This window comes from Brachycentrus maculatus, unplaced genomic scaffold, assembly GCF_059751285.1.
Source record: "Brachycentrus maculatus isolate JH-2025_06_01 unplaced genomic scaffold, ASM5975128v1 h1tg000261l, whole genome shotgun sequence".
NCBI lineage: Eukaryota > Metazoa > Arthropoda > Insecta > Trichoptera > Brachycentridae > Brachycentrus > Brachycentrus maculatus.
The window spans coordinates 258,278-275,753 of record NW_028281012.1 but is presented as its reverse complement, the minus strand read 5'-3'; the positions used below and the strand labels follow the sequence as shown (position 1 = coordinate 275,753).

The 17,476-nt window shown below is 29.2% G+C and overlaps 1 protein-coding gene across 1 annotated transcript in view; it reads right to left on the bottom strand.

Annotated features, from left to right (window-relative positions):
* The window catches only part of bma (SCY1-like protein bma), a 45,185-nt gene extending 27,934 nt beyond the window's left edge, over window positions 1-17,251 (bottom strand). Inside the window, exons 1-2 of the mRNA XM_088266022.1 lie at window positions 17,154-17,251; window positions 16,519-16,551 (exon numbers count right to left, since the gene is read on the bottom strand). The gene's annotated coding sequence lies outside the window, so the exon portion shown is untranslated. The remainder of the gene's footprint in view (window positions 1-16,518; window positions 16,552-17,153) is intronic.
* Window positions 17,252-17,476: the final 225 nt, after the last annotated feature.

Below are 17,476 nucleotides of genomic sequence, written 5' to 3'. Positions count from 1 at the left end.
CCTAATAAAAAAGTAGGCTGTTTCAAATATAGAAAACCCTACAAATTTCAATGAAATACTTATTTATAATACCAAAAAAATTAGATTTTACACACTTTCTAATAAATATTCTTAGGGATATAAACGTAATTTAACGCCTTTAAATCAAATCGCCTCTAGGCAACTTACTGAAATTAGATATTTTTGTATTTGCTACGTAAGGCTTAATATATTTACCGACGCCTTTCGGATGAGGTGTTCGAAAGTGTTTCGCCACCTTCTACTTACCGCTTTAAAGTGTTTGTTTGATGTTTAAAACAGCAAGCAATAAAACATTTAAATCACTTTTTCTGTATGTTTTGTTCAAAATTCATTGAAAAACAAAATAATAATTACTATTTTAACTGTTGTTTTTATAAATATTGAGTAAAAAGATACAACATATTGAGTGTGTCCAAATCTGCTCACAAATCTGGATTATCTCCAATTATAATTACGTGAGTTATTTTTTATTTTATTTTTTGACGTTTCAACATGAATGAAGAAGAGATCTTGAGATCCACTTAAGATCTACCCAAGCTCCTTTGCCTAGCCGTCAAAATATTTTGAATAATTTTGTTAAGTAGATAGTTTAATCATTTTGTTAATGTTTTAGTATGAATCAGTCTTGATAAAGAAGCAGTTAGCTTCGAAACCGGTAGACATTATAATTAAGTTATAATAAAATATTTATGGAGATTTTTAAACCAAGTTATATTTTAATTATAAAATGGAAAAATCACAAAGTTAGTACTTCAAATATAAATTATGGATGAAGAAGAATATGGAGATCTGGGCATTCACGGGACTTCCAACTGGTTAAAGGCTCGTTTTATAGGTTGGTTTAAGTGATCACTTTACACACGTGTAATATTCGGCAATTCTACCCATGATTGACAACCACACAACTCAAATTCTTGGAAGTTCTATATATATGATCTAATTTCGGAACATTGTACTTAAATCAATAGAGTTTTTCACTAGAGACATCTATTGGTGAGAAGAAAAAGCTTTTTATTGAACAGAAACCCTTTTATTTATACTTGCTAGAGAAGAGAATTGTAAGAAAATGTTGTAAACAAATTATCTGGTCAAATAAAATAAAAAGGATATTTTCTGGCGTTTCTCATGTCTTTAATTATAATCCATGTGTAATTATAATCCAGGATTCGAACCTCACATACAAAGATATTTCATCATATGGGTACGGAGTAAGCAGTAACTTATCAAAGGCATTGCAGCCTTGTACGAGAATAGCTGTGTATGCATTAAGGTAGATGATTATTTTTCATTCTGGTTTGGGAACTCTAAGGGTGTTAAACATTGATGTTAACACCCTTAAGCCACGGTGACATTACACAGATTATCCATATCAGCGAAAGCTAAACTGGCAGTACAAAATGGAGTCCTAATCCCAACCCCAACGTAAAAAAAGTGAGACATGGAATTGGCTAAAGAAGTATAAAAGTAGACTGAATGGATTCAAATTGCGGTCTCTCAGATGAATGTGGGGCTGGACGTTGAATGACAGATTTTTGAATAGTGATACAAGGATGGAAAGTAAGGCTTAGATAAGCGTTATCGATAAATTAAGGAAGATGTGTTGATTGGAAGAAAGGATTGTTTGATAAACTTATTAAGCGAATGGGGTTGGTAATAGAAGCATAGGAAAACCGTAGAAAATTTGACATGGTCAAGTATTTCAAACAATTGAAAGTAGTCAGGTTAAGAGTCGGAATATTTGGCGTGTATGCATGAGATGTATGAATGTGGAAGAAGCGAAGATTGTGTGCAAAGATTAGTTTGGCGTTCTATTCGTTCTGCCTACCTTTTCGGAGAAGCGGGTGATAGTTAGTTAGTTAATTTTAGCTGTATATGTATTTGGTTTTAAATATTGAAAGCATTAACTTTGTGGATCATATTGATATATTATTTTGAGAAATAAAAGACTTAGTGTTTTGATCCACTCACATTTTTATTAACCAACTGGTTTCGGCAACAACCTGTTGACCTCTTCAGGGTGTAATTTATGACTAAACATGTATATTTTATATATATATATATATATATATATATATATATATATATATATATATATATATATATATATATATATATATATATATATATATATATATATTTATATATAAATATATAATATATATATATATATATATATATATATATATATATATATATATATATATATATATATATATATATATATATATATATATATATATATTAATATATTAATATATTAATATATTTTAGTCATAAATTACACCCTGAAGAGGGCAACAGGTTATTGCCGAAACTAGTTGGTTAATAATGTGAGTGGATCAAAACACTTTTATTTTCAGTCTTTTATTTCTCAAAATAATATATATGTATTTGATTGTTAACTTATTACATCCAACGGAAACAGAGAAGTTCATAAACGTATTTTACTTATAAAATGGTACTAGAACATTCTGACATATTATTGTATGTTGTGGTTGACTCTAGCTGTGTAAGTCTATTTAAGGTTCAATAAAGATAACAATTTGTCGTCAAACACCCTATTACTACGCCATTGTGGGGAAAAACTTTATTCATTCGATTAAATGTGTCTCATATTACAGTATTAAACGTTTCATCCAGTTTAGGCCTAGTAAATAAAGTAGACACATGGTGATTACATTTCTCGTAAGTGCTCGCACACTCGTGATGTAATTTATCAGCATGTAATTTTACAGATAAGTTTTTCGATCGTCGAGTGCTTTCGTTACTATCAATCTTAATTGTTGAACTTATTGAACTTATTGATGTTGATTAAAATGATTAATTTACATAACATTTTGAGTGTGTCCAAATACTTGTTCACAAAATCTGAACTATATATAGCACTTCCAAGAATTTGAGTAGTGTGTGGACACGTGTGTAATGTGATCACTTAAACCAGACTTCATATTCTTCTTCATCTTTGATGAGATCTCAAAAAATAATATTGAAATGATTATTGCTACAAAGTAATATAACTCCAATCCAGCCACAAAAAACAGAAAATGGTAAATACCTGTTGAAATAAATGGGACTTGTCCCACTTATTTCAACAGTGATTGCTTAAAATTTTTTGACATCTCAACATAGATGAAGAAGAATATGGAAGTCTAGACGTTAACAGGGCTAACGACCGTCATAAGCTGGTTTTAGGGATCACGTTACACACGTGTAACATTCTCCAATTCTAACCATAATCGACAAACACACTACTCAAATTATTGGAAGTGTATATTTATATATATATATACATATATATATATATATATATATATATATATATATATATATATATATATATATATATATATATATATATATATATATATATATATATATATATATATATATCAGTGGCGGACCTTCCCTAGAAGCCCAGAAGCCCGGCTTGCCTAACAACTCCACATAAAGATGACTAAATCTAGACCAAATGATTAAAAATACATAGTTAATGCATGCCTGTTTTTAAATTATCGCGCGCTTTTTCGTACTACCCGAGATAGCCGAGTGTACACATTCGGCTTTCGCCCTGTCTGTTGCAGGTGCAGGCGATACAAGATTAGCCATCTCGCTCGCTCTCATTGGCTTCAATTTGGGCTTCTGGTTCCGGCAATATGTCTTATATTTTTGCTTAAAAAATATAACTCTAACTATAAAATAGTAGGTACATATATGGCATTTTGTATGAAATTCGGAAGCCAGCTTCTATTGGCCTGAACCTAGCCACACACATGTGCTGCAGAATTTGCAATCGTATCGAACGTATTTCATAATGGTTATCTGTCAAACTATTGTCAACGACTTTTATGCCTTTGTATTTGAGTCAATTATTATTCATTGATTATTTGCCTAATCTACACTTAGTACATATTTATTTATTATTGGAAATTATCTAATTATTTCCTTACGTATTCATACGTCATAATGAGTTCGGAAATGGCCGATGTCGTTCCTTGTAGTGATTTAAAGTGTGTAAAAGAGTTACTTCATAATGGAAAGGTTAGCGCTTTGAATTTTATTAAAAAAAGAAATGATTACATCTCTAAGACCTACTCCCAATTTAAATATATCGCAAACTGTTAAATAGCATAAAAGGAAGTTTAATCGGTCAGTATACAAATCTCGATGGATTGCCGGTTGCCCTCATATTAATAAATTATTTTGTTGGTATTGCGTTTTTTTTTCTAATGACAAAAATGTGTGGAATTCATCCGGTTATGATGATTTAAACAATTTAACAAACGCCATAAAACGACATCAAAATACACAGAAGCATTTGAACGCTGTAATAAGTTTCCATAATTTCGGTAAACATAGAATAGAAACATCCATATCTCGGCAATAGAAACATCCATACCAATCTGAGGAGGTAACTAGACATAATTTAAAAGTAAACCATAATCGAAGTGTTTTTCAGCGATAATTCTTTACAATCTTTTAATTTTAATTTTTTCTTACAAGTATTTCACATAATATTTGAAAAAAAACGATAGTTTATATAATATCATACAAAAATCGCAAATCGATGTGGGTTACTGCAGCAATAAGATAAAAGAATTTCATAACTGGTTGAGTACGGATTTTCAATCGCAATTTGATCAAATATATGTTGTTGCATCTCAATACAATACTGCCCCTCGCTTAAGACGAAATGTTTCGTGTGCTCGTACGGAATACAAAAGAATTTTCATCCAAATTATTGATAACATATCTTCCGAAATAAATGACAGATATTCTGAAATATTCAAACTTCATTTTTTTCAATTGCTCAACAATAAGCTTTACGACAGATATAAACTGAATTTTCCAACTGACGAATTAGAATCTTTAGAATTTCACTACGGTATTCATTTTGATAAACAATCATTAAAAAATCAATGAATATGCCTGTACTCTTCTTCGGACTTGAAGGATTTTAATGTATTTCAGCTTATAGATTTTATCAACGAAAATAGTCTTGAAGATGCATTTTCAGAGTTGCTAAAGTTAACTCATTTGGTGATCACTATACCAGCTACAAGTGCTTCAGCAGAACGCGCATTTTCAGCATTCAAACGAATACACACGTACTTAAGAAATACACAAGGAAAAAAATCGCCTTTCCGAACTCTCTATGATTGCCATAGAAAAAAAACTATTAGCAGATCTCAAACATTCAGTAACTTTTTATGAGAAAATTATAAAATCGTTGAAAAAAAAAAAAAAAAAGATAGGCGCTTCGCTTTAGAATACAAATAAAAATATTCAGTACGTTGCGGGGGTATTTTTCACTAATTTTAAATATGTGTATATTCCTATTCTATAACATTTAAGCAAATTTATTTGTATGATAAATAATTCTCGAAAGCTTTTGCTTTCGAGAATTTTTAATTTTATTCATAATTCATAAAAAGGTTTGAGCAAATATGTTTTTTAGGGTTATTATTTTTTATTAAATCCTATCAATATTGATAAACATACCATATATACTTTATCAACCATTATTGTTGTATGTATACATATCTATGGATTCCGATAATGATTATTAAACACTATTCATGCCATTATATGGTGATGGTACTTATTGGTGATGGTTGATATCTGAGGATGATATTTTATTATAGCGAACATTTTCTTTATTTCAAGGTGATGGCTATACCTTACAAAAGTTACATGTATGCACATTTTTAGAATGATTACCATACTTTGTTTATATTTATAATACTTTCAGGGTGCTTACTATACTGGGAATGATATGAGGTGAAGAAATTATAGGTACATCATGTATTCACGAATGTGAAAAATAATGGGCTTGCCTTACTGGTAAACCCTAGGCACGCCACTGATATATATATATATATATATATATATATATATATATATATATATATATATATATATATATATATATATATATATATATATATATATATAAATAAATAAATAACCCAATTTCGATACATTGTACTTGAATCACTTAGAATTTTACATATATATATATATATATATATATATATGTATAAGACTCGGACCTCACATACTAATAAAAGAGTTTCTGCTTAATAAAAAGCTTCTTTACATCTCACCAATAGATGTCTCTAGTGAAGTTCTAGTGATTCAAGAACAAGGTTTCTGAATTGGTTCATATATATAGAATTTCCAATAATTTTTAGTAGTGTGGTTGTCAATTATGGGTAGAATTGGTGAATGTTACACGTGTGTAAAGTGATCACTTAAACCAGCCGATGACGGTCATCAGCCCCGTAAATGCCCAGACTTCCATATTCTTCTTCATCTTTGATGAGATGTCAAAAAATAATATGTAATAGTATTAGTTTATTAAAAATATAAGTTATAAAAATAAATATCAAGCAACTTACAATGATAAAAAAAATACTTGTTTTATACCACTTGAGTTTTATTAAAGACTACATGTTTCGGAAGTTAAGTTGTTCCACATAAAGGCCAAATTATGAATTATTTAGAAAATTTAGAAATCCAAAAAAACCTATATTCTAATAATAATTTGTTAAATAATATATTGTTTCAAAAATTTTCACCTTTGCTTTCCATTTTTCCTCTGTTTTCAAACTCCGCCCCTTGACTAACCCCCTCCTCCTAACTTTCCCCTCTCCTTATTTATAAAACAATTTTTTAAAATATTTTTGTTATTATACAGACCTGAATGATGGTAGTTTAACTTCCGAAACATGTAGTCTTTAATACAACTTAAGTGGTATAAAACAAGTGTTTTCTTTAATCATTGTATCATATCTTACCACAAAGTTGATGCCGACACAATAAATAAAATATCACGTAACTTATTGAACTCTTTACTGTGCAACAGATCTTTTTAGGTAAAACCTGGTTGATTTTTCTTTATTTGAAAAATATTAAGTAGATACTAAAACAAAAAATTAAACAATACCTTTTCTTCAAAATGCAAAAACACCACTTTCTGCCCTGTAGCGGGTAAATATTAAGTTAAAAATATGCCGCTTTTGCTGGGATATAGTACATTTTCTGGGCATCCCGAAAACATGCACAACTGAAAATTGACGATTTTTTTATATATGACGTTGTTGAAAGAAGCGAGCGATATATGTTTCTAATGAGAGGTACTAATGTTGCAGCAGTTTCTTAAAGGTCATAATAGATGGTGCATTTTTTTACGTAAAGGGTAACTTATTCCATAGTCTGGCCGCTTGTACAGTGCAGAAAGTGTGCTACGACGCGGAATGGAAAGCACCCTCTCCTGAGAAGAGCGAAGCGATGGACCATGAAATTAAAATTGGGGTAAGAAGTACATATATGTGTTGCCTTATTTAAAAATCCGCCAGATCCATGTATGTCGATTTTACAAAAAATGCTAAATTCTCCGGGTAACATTTATGTTTCAAAGATATGTCTATATTTAGATAAAATATTATGAAATAGAGAATTTCCCCATTTTTTTGGATGTTTATTTTCAATATTAAAAAAAAAATCGTGACCCAAACCGATAATGACGTCATCTTAATTTTTGACCTATCCCTGCTCTTTGATTGTCCGATATGGGTCAGAAGGCAAGTTTAATGATTACCTTTAGCGGAATTTGAAATAAAACGCTGTTTTTAAGTATTTTTTAGCAGGGTTTTCGAGTATATAAATATTTTATACAATTAAACCCACAATTGGCATTCCGATAGAGTATTTATTTAAAAATCTTATAAAATTAGATCTGGCGGATTTTGAATGCAGGCGACACATATTAACTAACTCGTGGATTTCTTTCAAGTGTCAGTTAATATAATATATGTATGTACTTCTTGTGGAGTCATTCTTTAACTTACTCGTATTTTAGATTTATTTATTCTACCCAAATAAATAAAATCCCTTAAGGGTATTAATTCTGAAGCACCCTACAGCTTTTACTCAGGCACGCTTCCGACTTGTTTTTTCAACTGTTGAATTTACCTTTCATGTTGAAAAGATTTTAATATTGTAAAATTAAGAAAATATATTTTGTTCTTTACCAAGAAATTCTCTCCTTGTATTTACGAAATAAAACTTTTCTTATTATTTTTTTCATTCATGATTTAAAAGAAAAACATTTCTTGCGAAATATAATAATATTTTTACTTGATATCTTTTATCCCCTTTTCCCAATTTAGTATTTTATGGAACATGGAGTCAATGCTGCCATATCGGCGGGGTGGGAATTTTATTTGTGATTTCAAACTTATTGATATTTATTTTAATACTACCCTTAAAAGATATCTAAAGGGCAATATTCATCAAATTGCTTTTAAGTATGTTAGTCTGATGCAGTGCCCTATACACTATTGGGTAAGGATAAGGGTTAGGGTAAGAAATTATATATAGGCTATAGATATGTTTAGATATGTTACCTTATGTTTTTCTCATTTATTTCTTTTAAATATGCTTCTTATGCCTATTTATTAAACCTGTTTATTGTTTTTATATTTTGCCATGTATTAGTTTTGATTATTTAAAAAAATCTTTTTTGTAACTTTACTATTTGTGTTCCAGTCTTGTTAACCTTAATCCCATGTCCCAAAATACATACATATTTATATATATACATATATATATATTTTTTTTTATTGGACACTGTCTATCCTCACTAGGTATTTGGAGATACCTGTTCTGAGGTAGGCAGGGTATGCTTATTCTTTTTATAATACAGCTTTATATATTTTTAATGATAATATAAAAGTGGTAAGACTGAAATAATATGAAATAATAATTATAAAATGAAAGCAAATAGAGAGTTGAACTAAAAGAAAAGTAAAATCTAAAGGAGTAATGTTATAAAATTAGAAAATATGATCATATAATTATAAAACACTGACGTATAGATTAATCACACACAAACTTTTATTTGCTGCTCCAGCTGAGATCTTCCAATTTTTAGGAGCCATTCTTTTGTGTGCATTTTGAATTTATTTCCAACTGAACATAATATTTCTTATGGGAGCATATTATAAATGAGAAATAGAAATTACTCATCGGGAATATTATATATATGCCTTATGTATGTAATGTGTTTTGAAAAAATAAATAAATATAATAAAAAACAACAATATTTTTTTTCTTTATTTGACCAGCAACCGGCTTTCGTCGTAACCGACATCTACATATAGGCACAGTGTTCTATCATAGGATTAATATATCAGTTCACAGCGACATTTCTAAAATTACAAAATTAAATATTTTTTAACCCCACACATCGAATGGTGCATAGGGCACTGCATCACATCAACGAAATGTTAAATTGATTTTTAATTATTCAAAGTAAGGTTATCAATTTTGTCCCTCGTGTACCAGACCAGGGAATATTAAGTAAATATTAATAATATTTATTTCTCCCCCTTCTGAGAATTGAGCTCGGAGCCTCTAGCATGGTACTTAACGTAGCAGGGTACACTAATCAAATACACTACATTACTGGGCGGACAAGTCCAATTTTGATTCCAAGCAAACAACGTTTAATTGGACATAAACAAATTTCATCAGATTTGAAAACAGCGGGCGAAATCGATGTAATGGCGATTCCGGTTAAAAAACTTTTCACATTAAATTGAAAATGTTCGGTATATTTCCATTACATTTTAAAGATGAGTTGAGTTGGAAACGAACTGTAAATATACCCGTATCATTAAGCAAGTATTGTAAAAAAGTGGGATGGTTGAAAATATTCCCCAAGAAGTTTATTTTTAAACATTGTTTTACAAGCATTTTAGTATTTGAATAGCAAACCGTACATTTCATTAGAATTATTTTTGTTTTTATATTGAAAAAATGTCATTCCTGTGAATTTATTGAAAATAAAGATATATTGCACGTTTATTTAATATTTGAAGTCTTACTCTAACCCTTATATGCACTGTATGATGCACGGAGTACTGCATTGTATAAAAGCAGTGTTATGTTTTGTTAAATAAACGAAGGAAAGATGATCAGCTCTGTCCCTCAGGAACGAGTCCAGAGTCATATTATCATCATCATCAAACCCTTATCCGCACCCTAATGGTGCATAGGGCACTGCGTCATATAAACGCCGTGTTATCTTGATCGTTAACCCATGAAGGAAAGGTGAAAGGGGAATTATAGAGGAGTGGGAAATCAATAACATTTATTTTTAACCCTCCCCCCATTGAATTTGAACCCGAGACCCCCAAGCACGATAGCTAAACGCGCCGACTACTACACTACAGAGATGATAATATTTTGATAAGTAAGGAATAGTATTTGCCGTTTGTCAAAATGAGTAGAGAAAACTGTGTAACTGAATAAATGTTCAAAAATTACATAAACCGCTAAGAAAACTAAACATGGTTGGATGCGCTTTGGTATTTAGATATCTGATTTACAAATAACAGTTTGGTGATATAAAATAAGTGTGTATGGATGTGTGAAACTTACTTCTTTTTTATAAACTAAGGAAAATATACATAGTGCCCCAATTATTTTTTGCCATCTCAACATAGATGAAAAAGATAGAAGTCTGGGCATTTTACGGGGCTTACGACCGTCATAGGCAGGTTTAAGTGAAAAACAAAATATATGAAACATAATTCCTATAATTGGAGATTATCCATATTTGTGAAGTATTTGAACACACACAAAATGTTGTGAAGTATTTCAATGTGACGATGATGTAGAAATAATAAGACTTTCACCTTCCTTCAATATCTCGTATTTAAATATTCCAAAAAAAAACAAACTCCAATTTTTTACAATATTTTGAGTGTGTCCAAATACTTGTTCACAAAATTTGGATTATCTCCAAATTCCATCTCACCAATAGATGTCGCTAGTGAAGTTCTAGTGATTCAAGAACAATGTTTCAAAAATTGGTTCATATATATAGAACATCCAAGAATTTGAGTAGTGTGGTTGTCAATAATGGGTAGAATTGGTGAATGTTACACGTGTGTAAAGTGATCACTTAAACCAGCCTATGACTGTCGTCAGCCCCGTAAATGCCCAGACTTCCATATTCTTCTTCATCTTTCATGAGATGTCAAAAAATAATATGAAAACAAGTAGTGTTTTTTTTAAACGCCAAAAAATTATTACGTTCAATTAGTAAATAAAATCATCATTTAATTATGAAGTAAATAAAATAAATTGACCAAATTCTAAAAAATGTTTTTTTCTTCTACATATTATTGGATACAAACAATTAGTATTCAAAGAAAATATTTTCTTTGTTTACTTCTTTTGAGCATTTTTTTAACATTCGTAATTTATTGAAAAATTCGAGGTAGAGAAACTTTTAAAATATATAGAACTGTCAAGAATTTGAGTAGTGTGGTTGTCAATAATGGGTAGAATTGGTAAATTTTACACGTACGTAAAGTGGTAATTTTAACCAGCCTATGCCAGTCGTCAGACCCATAAATGTCCAGACTTTTATATTTTTCTTCATTTTTGATGAGATGTCAAATAATATGAAACTCCAATATACCTCAAAAAGCAAATAAATCATTTAAAAACCAATATCAATCACAAAATATCTTAAATTACTTTGAAACTTGCATTGGATGTTTACAAAAAGACAAAATCTATCAACAGTACGGCTGTCCAAATTTAAAACTCAGTAAGGGACATTTTTTTGTAGTAGGTTTTTTTTTGCATTTATGGACTAAGTAGACTCTACTTAGTCCAAAAATGCAAAGAAAAACCCACTTCAAAAAAATGTCCCTTACTGTGTTTTAAATTTGGACAGCCGAGTATCCCTTACCCTTTGAGACATTTCGGAATTAAGTTTTTTCTTCAAAATAAGTTATTGAACGACGATAAATGTCTTATAAAACAACATTATTACTTTGGGTTGAGCGCCAGACATTTATCATTTATCGTCACGAAGGAGGTTCTCTCAATATTTCTTTTTAAACGAACATACTCAATACTTAAGTTGTCTTAATATGTTTATTTCAGGAGAAAAGGAATATTTTCATCTCTGTATTATATTTAACAATTCATTCTCTCATTCATAAATCCTACGATGTTTTGCTTTATCATAAAATAAATATTACATTTTTTAAGAAAAGTTGATGTATACGTATCGAGTTTATTTATGAAATGAGAAATGGGGATTTTTTAAAAAAAGTATTAATTTTTATTCATATAATGTTAAGTTTTTTTAATATTAATAATTGAAATAAAACTGTGATTTGAATATTGAAAACATTAACTTTGTGGATCATATTGATATATTATTTCGAGAAATAAAAATACTTTGTGTTCTGATCCACTAACATTTTTATTTACCAACTAGTTTCGGCAACAACCTGTTGCCCTCTTCAGGGTTTCATTTATTACTATCTATAAATAAAAAGAAACAGTGTACAATTTGTTGGGTTTCAAATGGGTAGGGGTGGGGGTAATGGTGTTTTAAGGAGGAGTAAGAGCAAGGAAGGGGATAACTCTGTTTAGGTTGGGTTTGATTTTATGGGAAAAATATTAAAAATGGGACTTTGACTAACGTTTATTTGGTTGTTAATTATATTTAATTTTTGTTTAACCGCTTTTTTATTTCTAAAACCTCTAAATTATTAACCCCTATCCTTTTGAAACCCATTAACTTGTACACTGTTTATATATATATATATATATATATATATATATATATATATATATATATATATATATATATATATATATATATATATATATATATATATATATATATATATATATATATATATATATATATATATATATATATATATATATATATATATATATATATATATATATATATATATATATATATATATATATATATATATATATATATATATATATATATATATATATATATATATATATATATATATATATATATATATATATATATATATATATATATATATATATATATATATATATATATATATATATATATATATATATATATATATATATATATATATATAAATATATATATATATATATATTTATATATATATTTTAAGTAATAAATGAAACCCTGAAGAGGGCAACAGGTTGTTGTCGAAAATAGTTGGTTAGTAAAAATGTGAGTGGATCAGAACACAAAGTATTTTTATTTCTCGAAGAAATAAAACTGTTTTATTTTTTTAATGTTAATTATCAAAAATCGTTTTTAAATACGGGATTTTAGAATATAAATGCCAATTCAATTAAAACATCTTCGAGAAACGATAATTCTTTGATGACCTATCGTCGTTAATCAGAAACTTATAATTTAAATAAACAAGAAATGATTTCAAAATGTTATTCTGTGAACATAATTTATTTCTCCTTATTGATTCTAACTTTCTTAAGCCATTTTCGAATGTAAACATTTGACGTTGGTAAATATTGCATTAACTGAAATCGCCTTCACTGAAAATCCGGATCATGTTTTCGAAGGTTGAGTGATGATTTTTCGTTGAAAATTTGTGAAATAAATTTTTGCACGATTGAGGAAAAATAGGGAATGTTCCGAATGGGTAGTTTGTAATTTTCTTTTATCTTTAAACCACGAAAACGATTTACTTCACTAAGGATATATGATAGATGTTCGAATGGTGAGATAAAGGAAGAAAGCAAGGGTGAGATGAGCATTATCGATACATGAAGAAAGGTGTATTATGATCGTTTGGACATGTGGAACGAATGAGTGAGGAAAGAACTGTTAAATAAATTCATGAGGCAAACGAAGTAGAATATAGGAGCAGAGGAAGACCAAGGTAAACTTGGCATAATAATTATACACAATATTTGATAAATATTTAATGTAATTGAACATGCATAGTATTTTTATAATAATTAAATAATTTTCCCTATTCTGCAAAACATTAAACAGAAAAAAAAAACACATGTATTTCTACAGGTATTCTGTAAGGTTCTATAAGTAGATCAATTAACACCCCTTTTAATGGGGCTTGAAATGTTGGAATATACCAAATACATTCCACGCCGTCACCCTAAAAATATCCTTACTACTACATCAGTGCGAGCGAGAGAGTGTTTTTCTGTACCTAGTTCATACAGAATCTAATTAGTTAGTGTTCGTATAGAGATATTTCGTATTTCCGGACACTTTCCTAATGGAAAAATGACTGATAATAATGTTTACAACATTTTGAGTGGGTTCAAATACTTGTTCACAAAATCTGGATTATCTCCAATTACATTGTTATTTTCATATTATTCTCTGGTCAAATTATAAGCTTAAATAATAAAAATGAAAATGATATTTTCTGGCGTTTCTGTTGTGTGTGTTTATGATCCAGGATTCGGACCTCACATACTAGTAAAAGAATTTCTGCTATATATAAAGCTTCTTTTCATCTCACAAATAGATGTCTCCAGTGAAGTTCTAGTTCTATATATAGAACTTCCAAGAATTTGAGTAGTGTGGTTATCAAAAATGGCTAGAATTGGTGACTGTTACACGTGTGTAAAGTGATCACTTAAACCAGCCCATGACGGTCGTGAGCTCCGTAAATGCCCAGACTTCCATATTCTTCTTCATCTTTGATGAGATGTCAAAAAATAATATGAAATCAAGAAGTGTTGATTTAAGCGCCAAAAAATTAAATCATCATTTAATTATGAAGTAAATAAAATAAATTTAACAAATTCTTTAAAATGGTTATTTTTTCTTCTACATATTATTGGATACAAGCAATTAGTTTTCTGCGTTTTATTTCAAAGAAAATATGTTCTTTGTTTACTTCTTTTGAGCATTTTTTCAACATTCGTAATTTATTGAAAAATTTGAGGTAGAGAAACTTTTAAATTTATCTGAATCCAGATATCAACTTTCTGCGTGAAAAGAAAATGGTTATTCTTTTCTAAAGAAAAAAATAAATTCTATCTTAAAATTTAATGCGGTATGAAATTTGATTGTCATGGAGAGCTTTTATTCCGGGATTTAATATCTGTTATATATAATTTGTTCTGAGATAAAAAATATCCGGTTTGACTTTTTGTGTTTAATTTAAAATAAATTTAGGTTTCTCGCGAATTATTTTTTCTCTTTTCTTTAAATTCAGATTTCAAAATAAAAATCGGGTTCGATTTAACTCTACAATTATTTTCCAATTAATTTTATTTAATAATTAAAATAAATATTCACGTAATGAAATAAATGAAAAAAGCCTTTCGTTAAGCTTTTCAAAGAAAAGAGATTAATATTTCTAATCTACAGTTGCAGTGGGCGGATTTGTTACGATTTCAAATTTGTTATTTCATTTTAAGTAGGAATGAAAACTACACCAAGATTGATCCGTAAACGATTTTTTTTAATTAAAGAATACTTAAGGGTTCCGTACTATGTTACTTATAAATGGAATATTATCACCTTGTGAAAGAAAAACATTTGAAAACATGAATTTTCTCGTCGAGTTAAGTGTTCGAAATATACTGGAGGAGTCTAATAAATTTCGTTCAAGAACACGATTTTGTAGACCGGATAAAAGGAAGCGGTGGAAGACGCGTGACTTCTTCTAGAGAGGACCGTATGAAAAAAAAACGGTAAAAAGAAAATCGTTTTTTAATGGCACTTAACATACACAACATGGTGCAATCAGCTAGCACTCAAAAATTAAAATTAAAATTTTGTTTTCACGCGCGGAGTCTGGCGAAAAAACGATTCTTAATGGAGAAAATGTAAAAGGCTTGGTTAAATTGGACGAAAGAACAAAAAAAAATGCACCTTGGACGATTGGTAAAAGGTCATATTCATCGAAAAATCAAAGTTCAATTTATTTGACCCAGATGGAAGAAAGCTATTGCGCCGAAAATCTGGGGAAAGATTTCTTTCCAAGTGCATCACTCGAAGTGTCAAGCATTCACCCTTCGAAGTATCAAACAGTCATGTTATGAGGGTGTATGACAGCTCACGGTTCGGATCCGCTGCACTTCGTGGAGGGTACAATGAATGCCATACAATACAAATCAGACTTAGAAAACCACGTCATTCCAGCAATTGAGGACATTATTCAACGCACTCCCGATCCTATATTCTATGACAATTCTGCACCTTACCTTAGTAGAGCAAATAAAATATACTTGTGTGATGTATAATTTATTGTTTTTTTTTTTATAAATAACTGAATTCAAAAAATTTCCGGAGTTAAATCGCTTATTTGTCCCGGGAACAGTCCCGATGTGAACCCAATAGAAAATTTATGGGCTAAAATGAACCGAAAACTTGAAAAAATGGCAAATAATATCCACGAATTGAATAAAATGTTGACTAAAGTTTGAAAAAATGAAATGCTTTCCGAAATTTTAAATTCTCTTTGTGCTTCCATAAATAAAATAATTTTAATGATTATTAAAAAAAAGGGTTTAGTGCAAAATATTTTACTATTTAAAACCTAATAAACTTGTTTTATTTAAAATTGTCTATATTTAAAATAAAGAAATATAAACCTTTAAACAGTTAAAATATGAGATCTTTCAATAATAATTACTACCCCCAAAACTAACCATTATGCGGCCGAGGGTCAGGTAATCTGCTACCTGAAATACAATATAATATAAATTGATTTTTATTTACAACTCAGAAGAATAAAATCTTGTTTATACCGAAAAGTAAATAATATTTATCGGATATATTATTTAATCAAAAAAGAACGATTTTGACATATAGTTTAATTAATTATAGCCAAATTTCTCATTTTTAGCGAGTCGGATGGTTTTTGTGTCCGTAGCTATATATTTATATATATATATATATATATATATATATATATATATATATATATATATATATATATATATATATATATATATATATATATATATATATATATATATATATATATATATATATATATATATATATATATATATATATTGTTATTTAAACCCTTATCCGCACCCCAATTGTGCATAAACGCAGTGTTATCCTGATCGTTTATACATAAAGGGAAGGTGAAAAGCCCTCCGCCTCAGGTACCAGCCCAGGGTAATATTGAATAAATATGACGGTGAAAAAAATCACTAATATTTATTTTGCCCCCCTTGGGAATCGAACCCGGGACCTCCAGAACGGTAGCCGAGCATGCTGACCATTACACTTCGGAGGCGAACAAAATAGATACTCAAAGACAAACACTTACCAATAAACTCCAGTCCAAACAGTTTCCAACAACCCTTCTTAGTAATGATAATGGATGTTGGGCAGATGTTGCGATGTATCAGATGGACGTTGTAGTGCAAAAACGTCAAAGCTTCAGTTATCTAAAAAAAAAAACAATATCTTAGAAACATCGTAAATATTACAATATTTTTGACATCTCAACATAGAATAAGAAGAATATTGGAGTCTGGGCGTTTACAGGGCTTACGACTGTCATAGGTTGGTTTAAGTTATCGCTTTTTGTAACATTCACCGATTCTTACTTTGATTGACAAACACACTACTACTTGAATTCTTGTACAT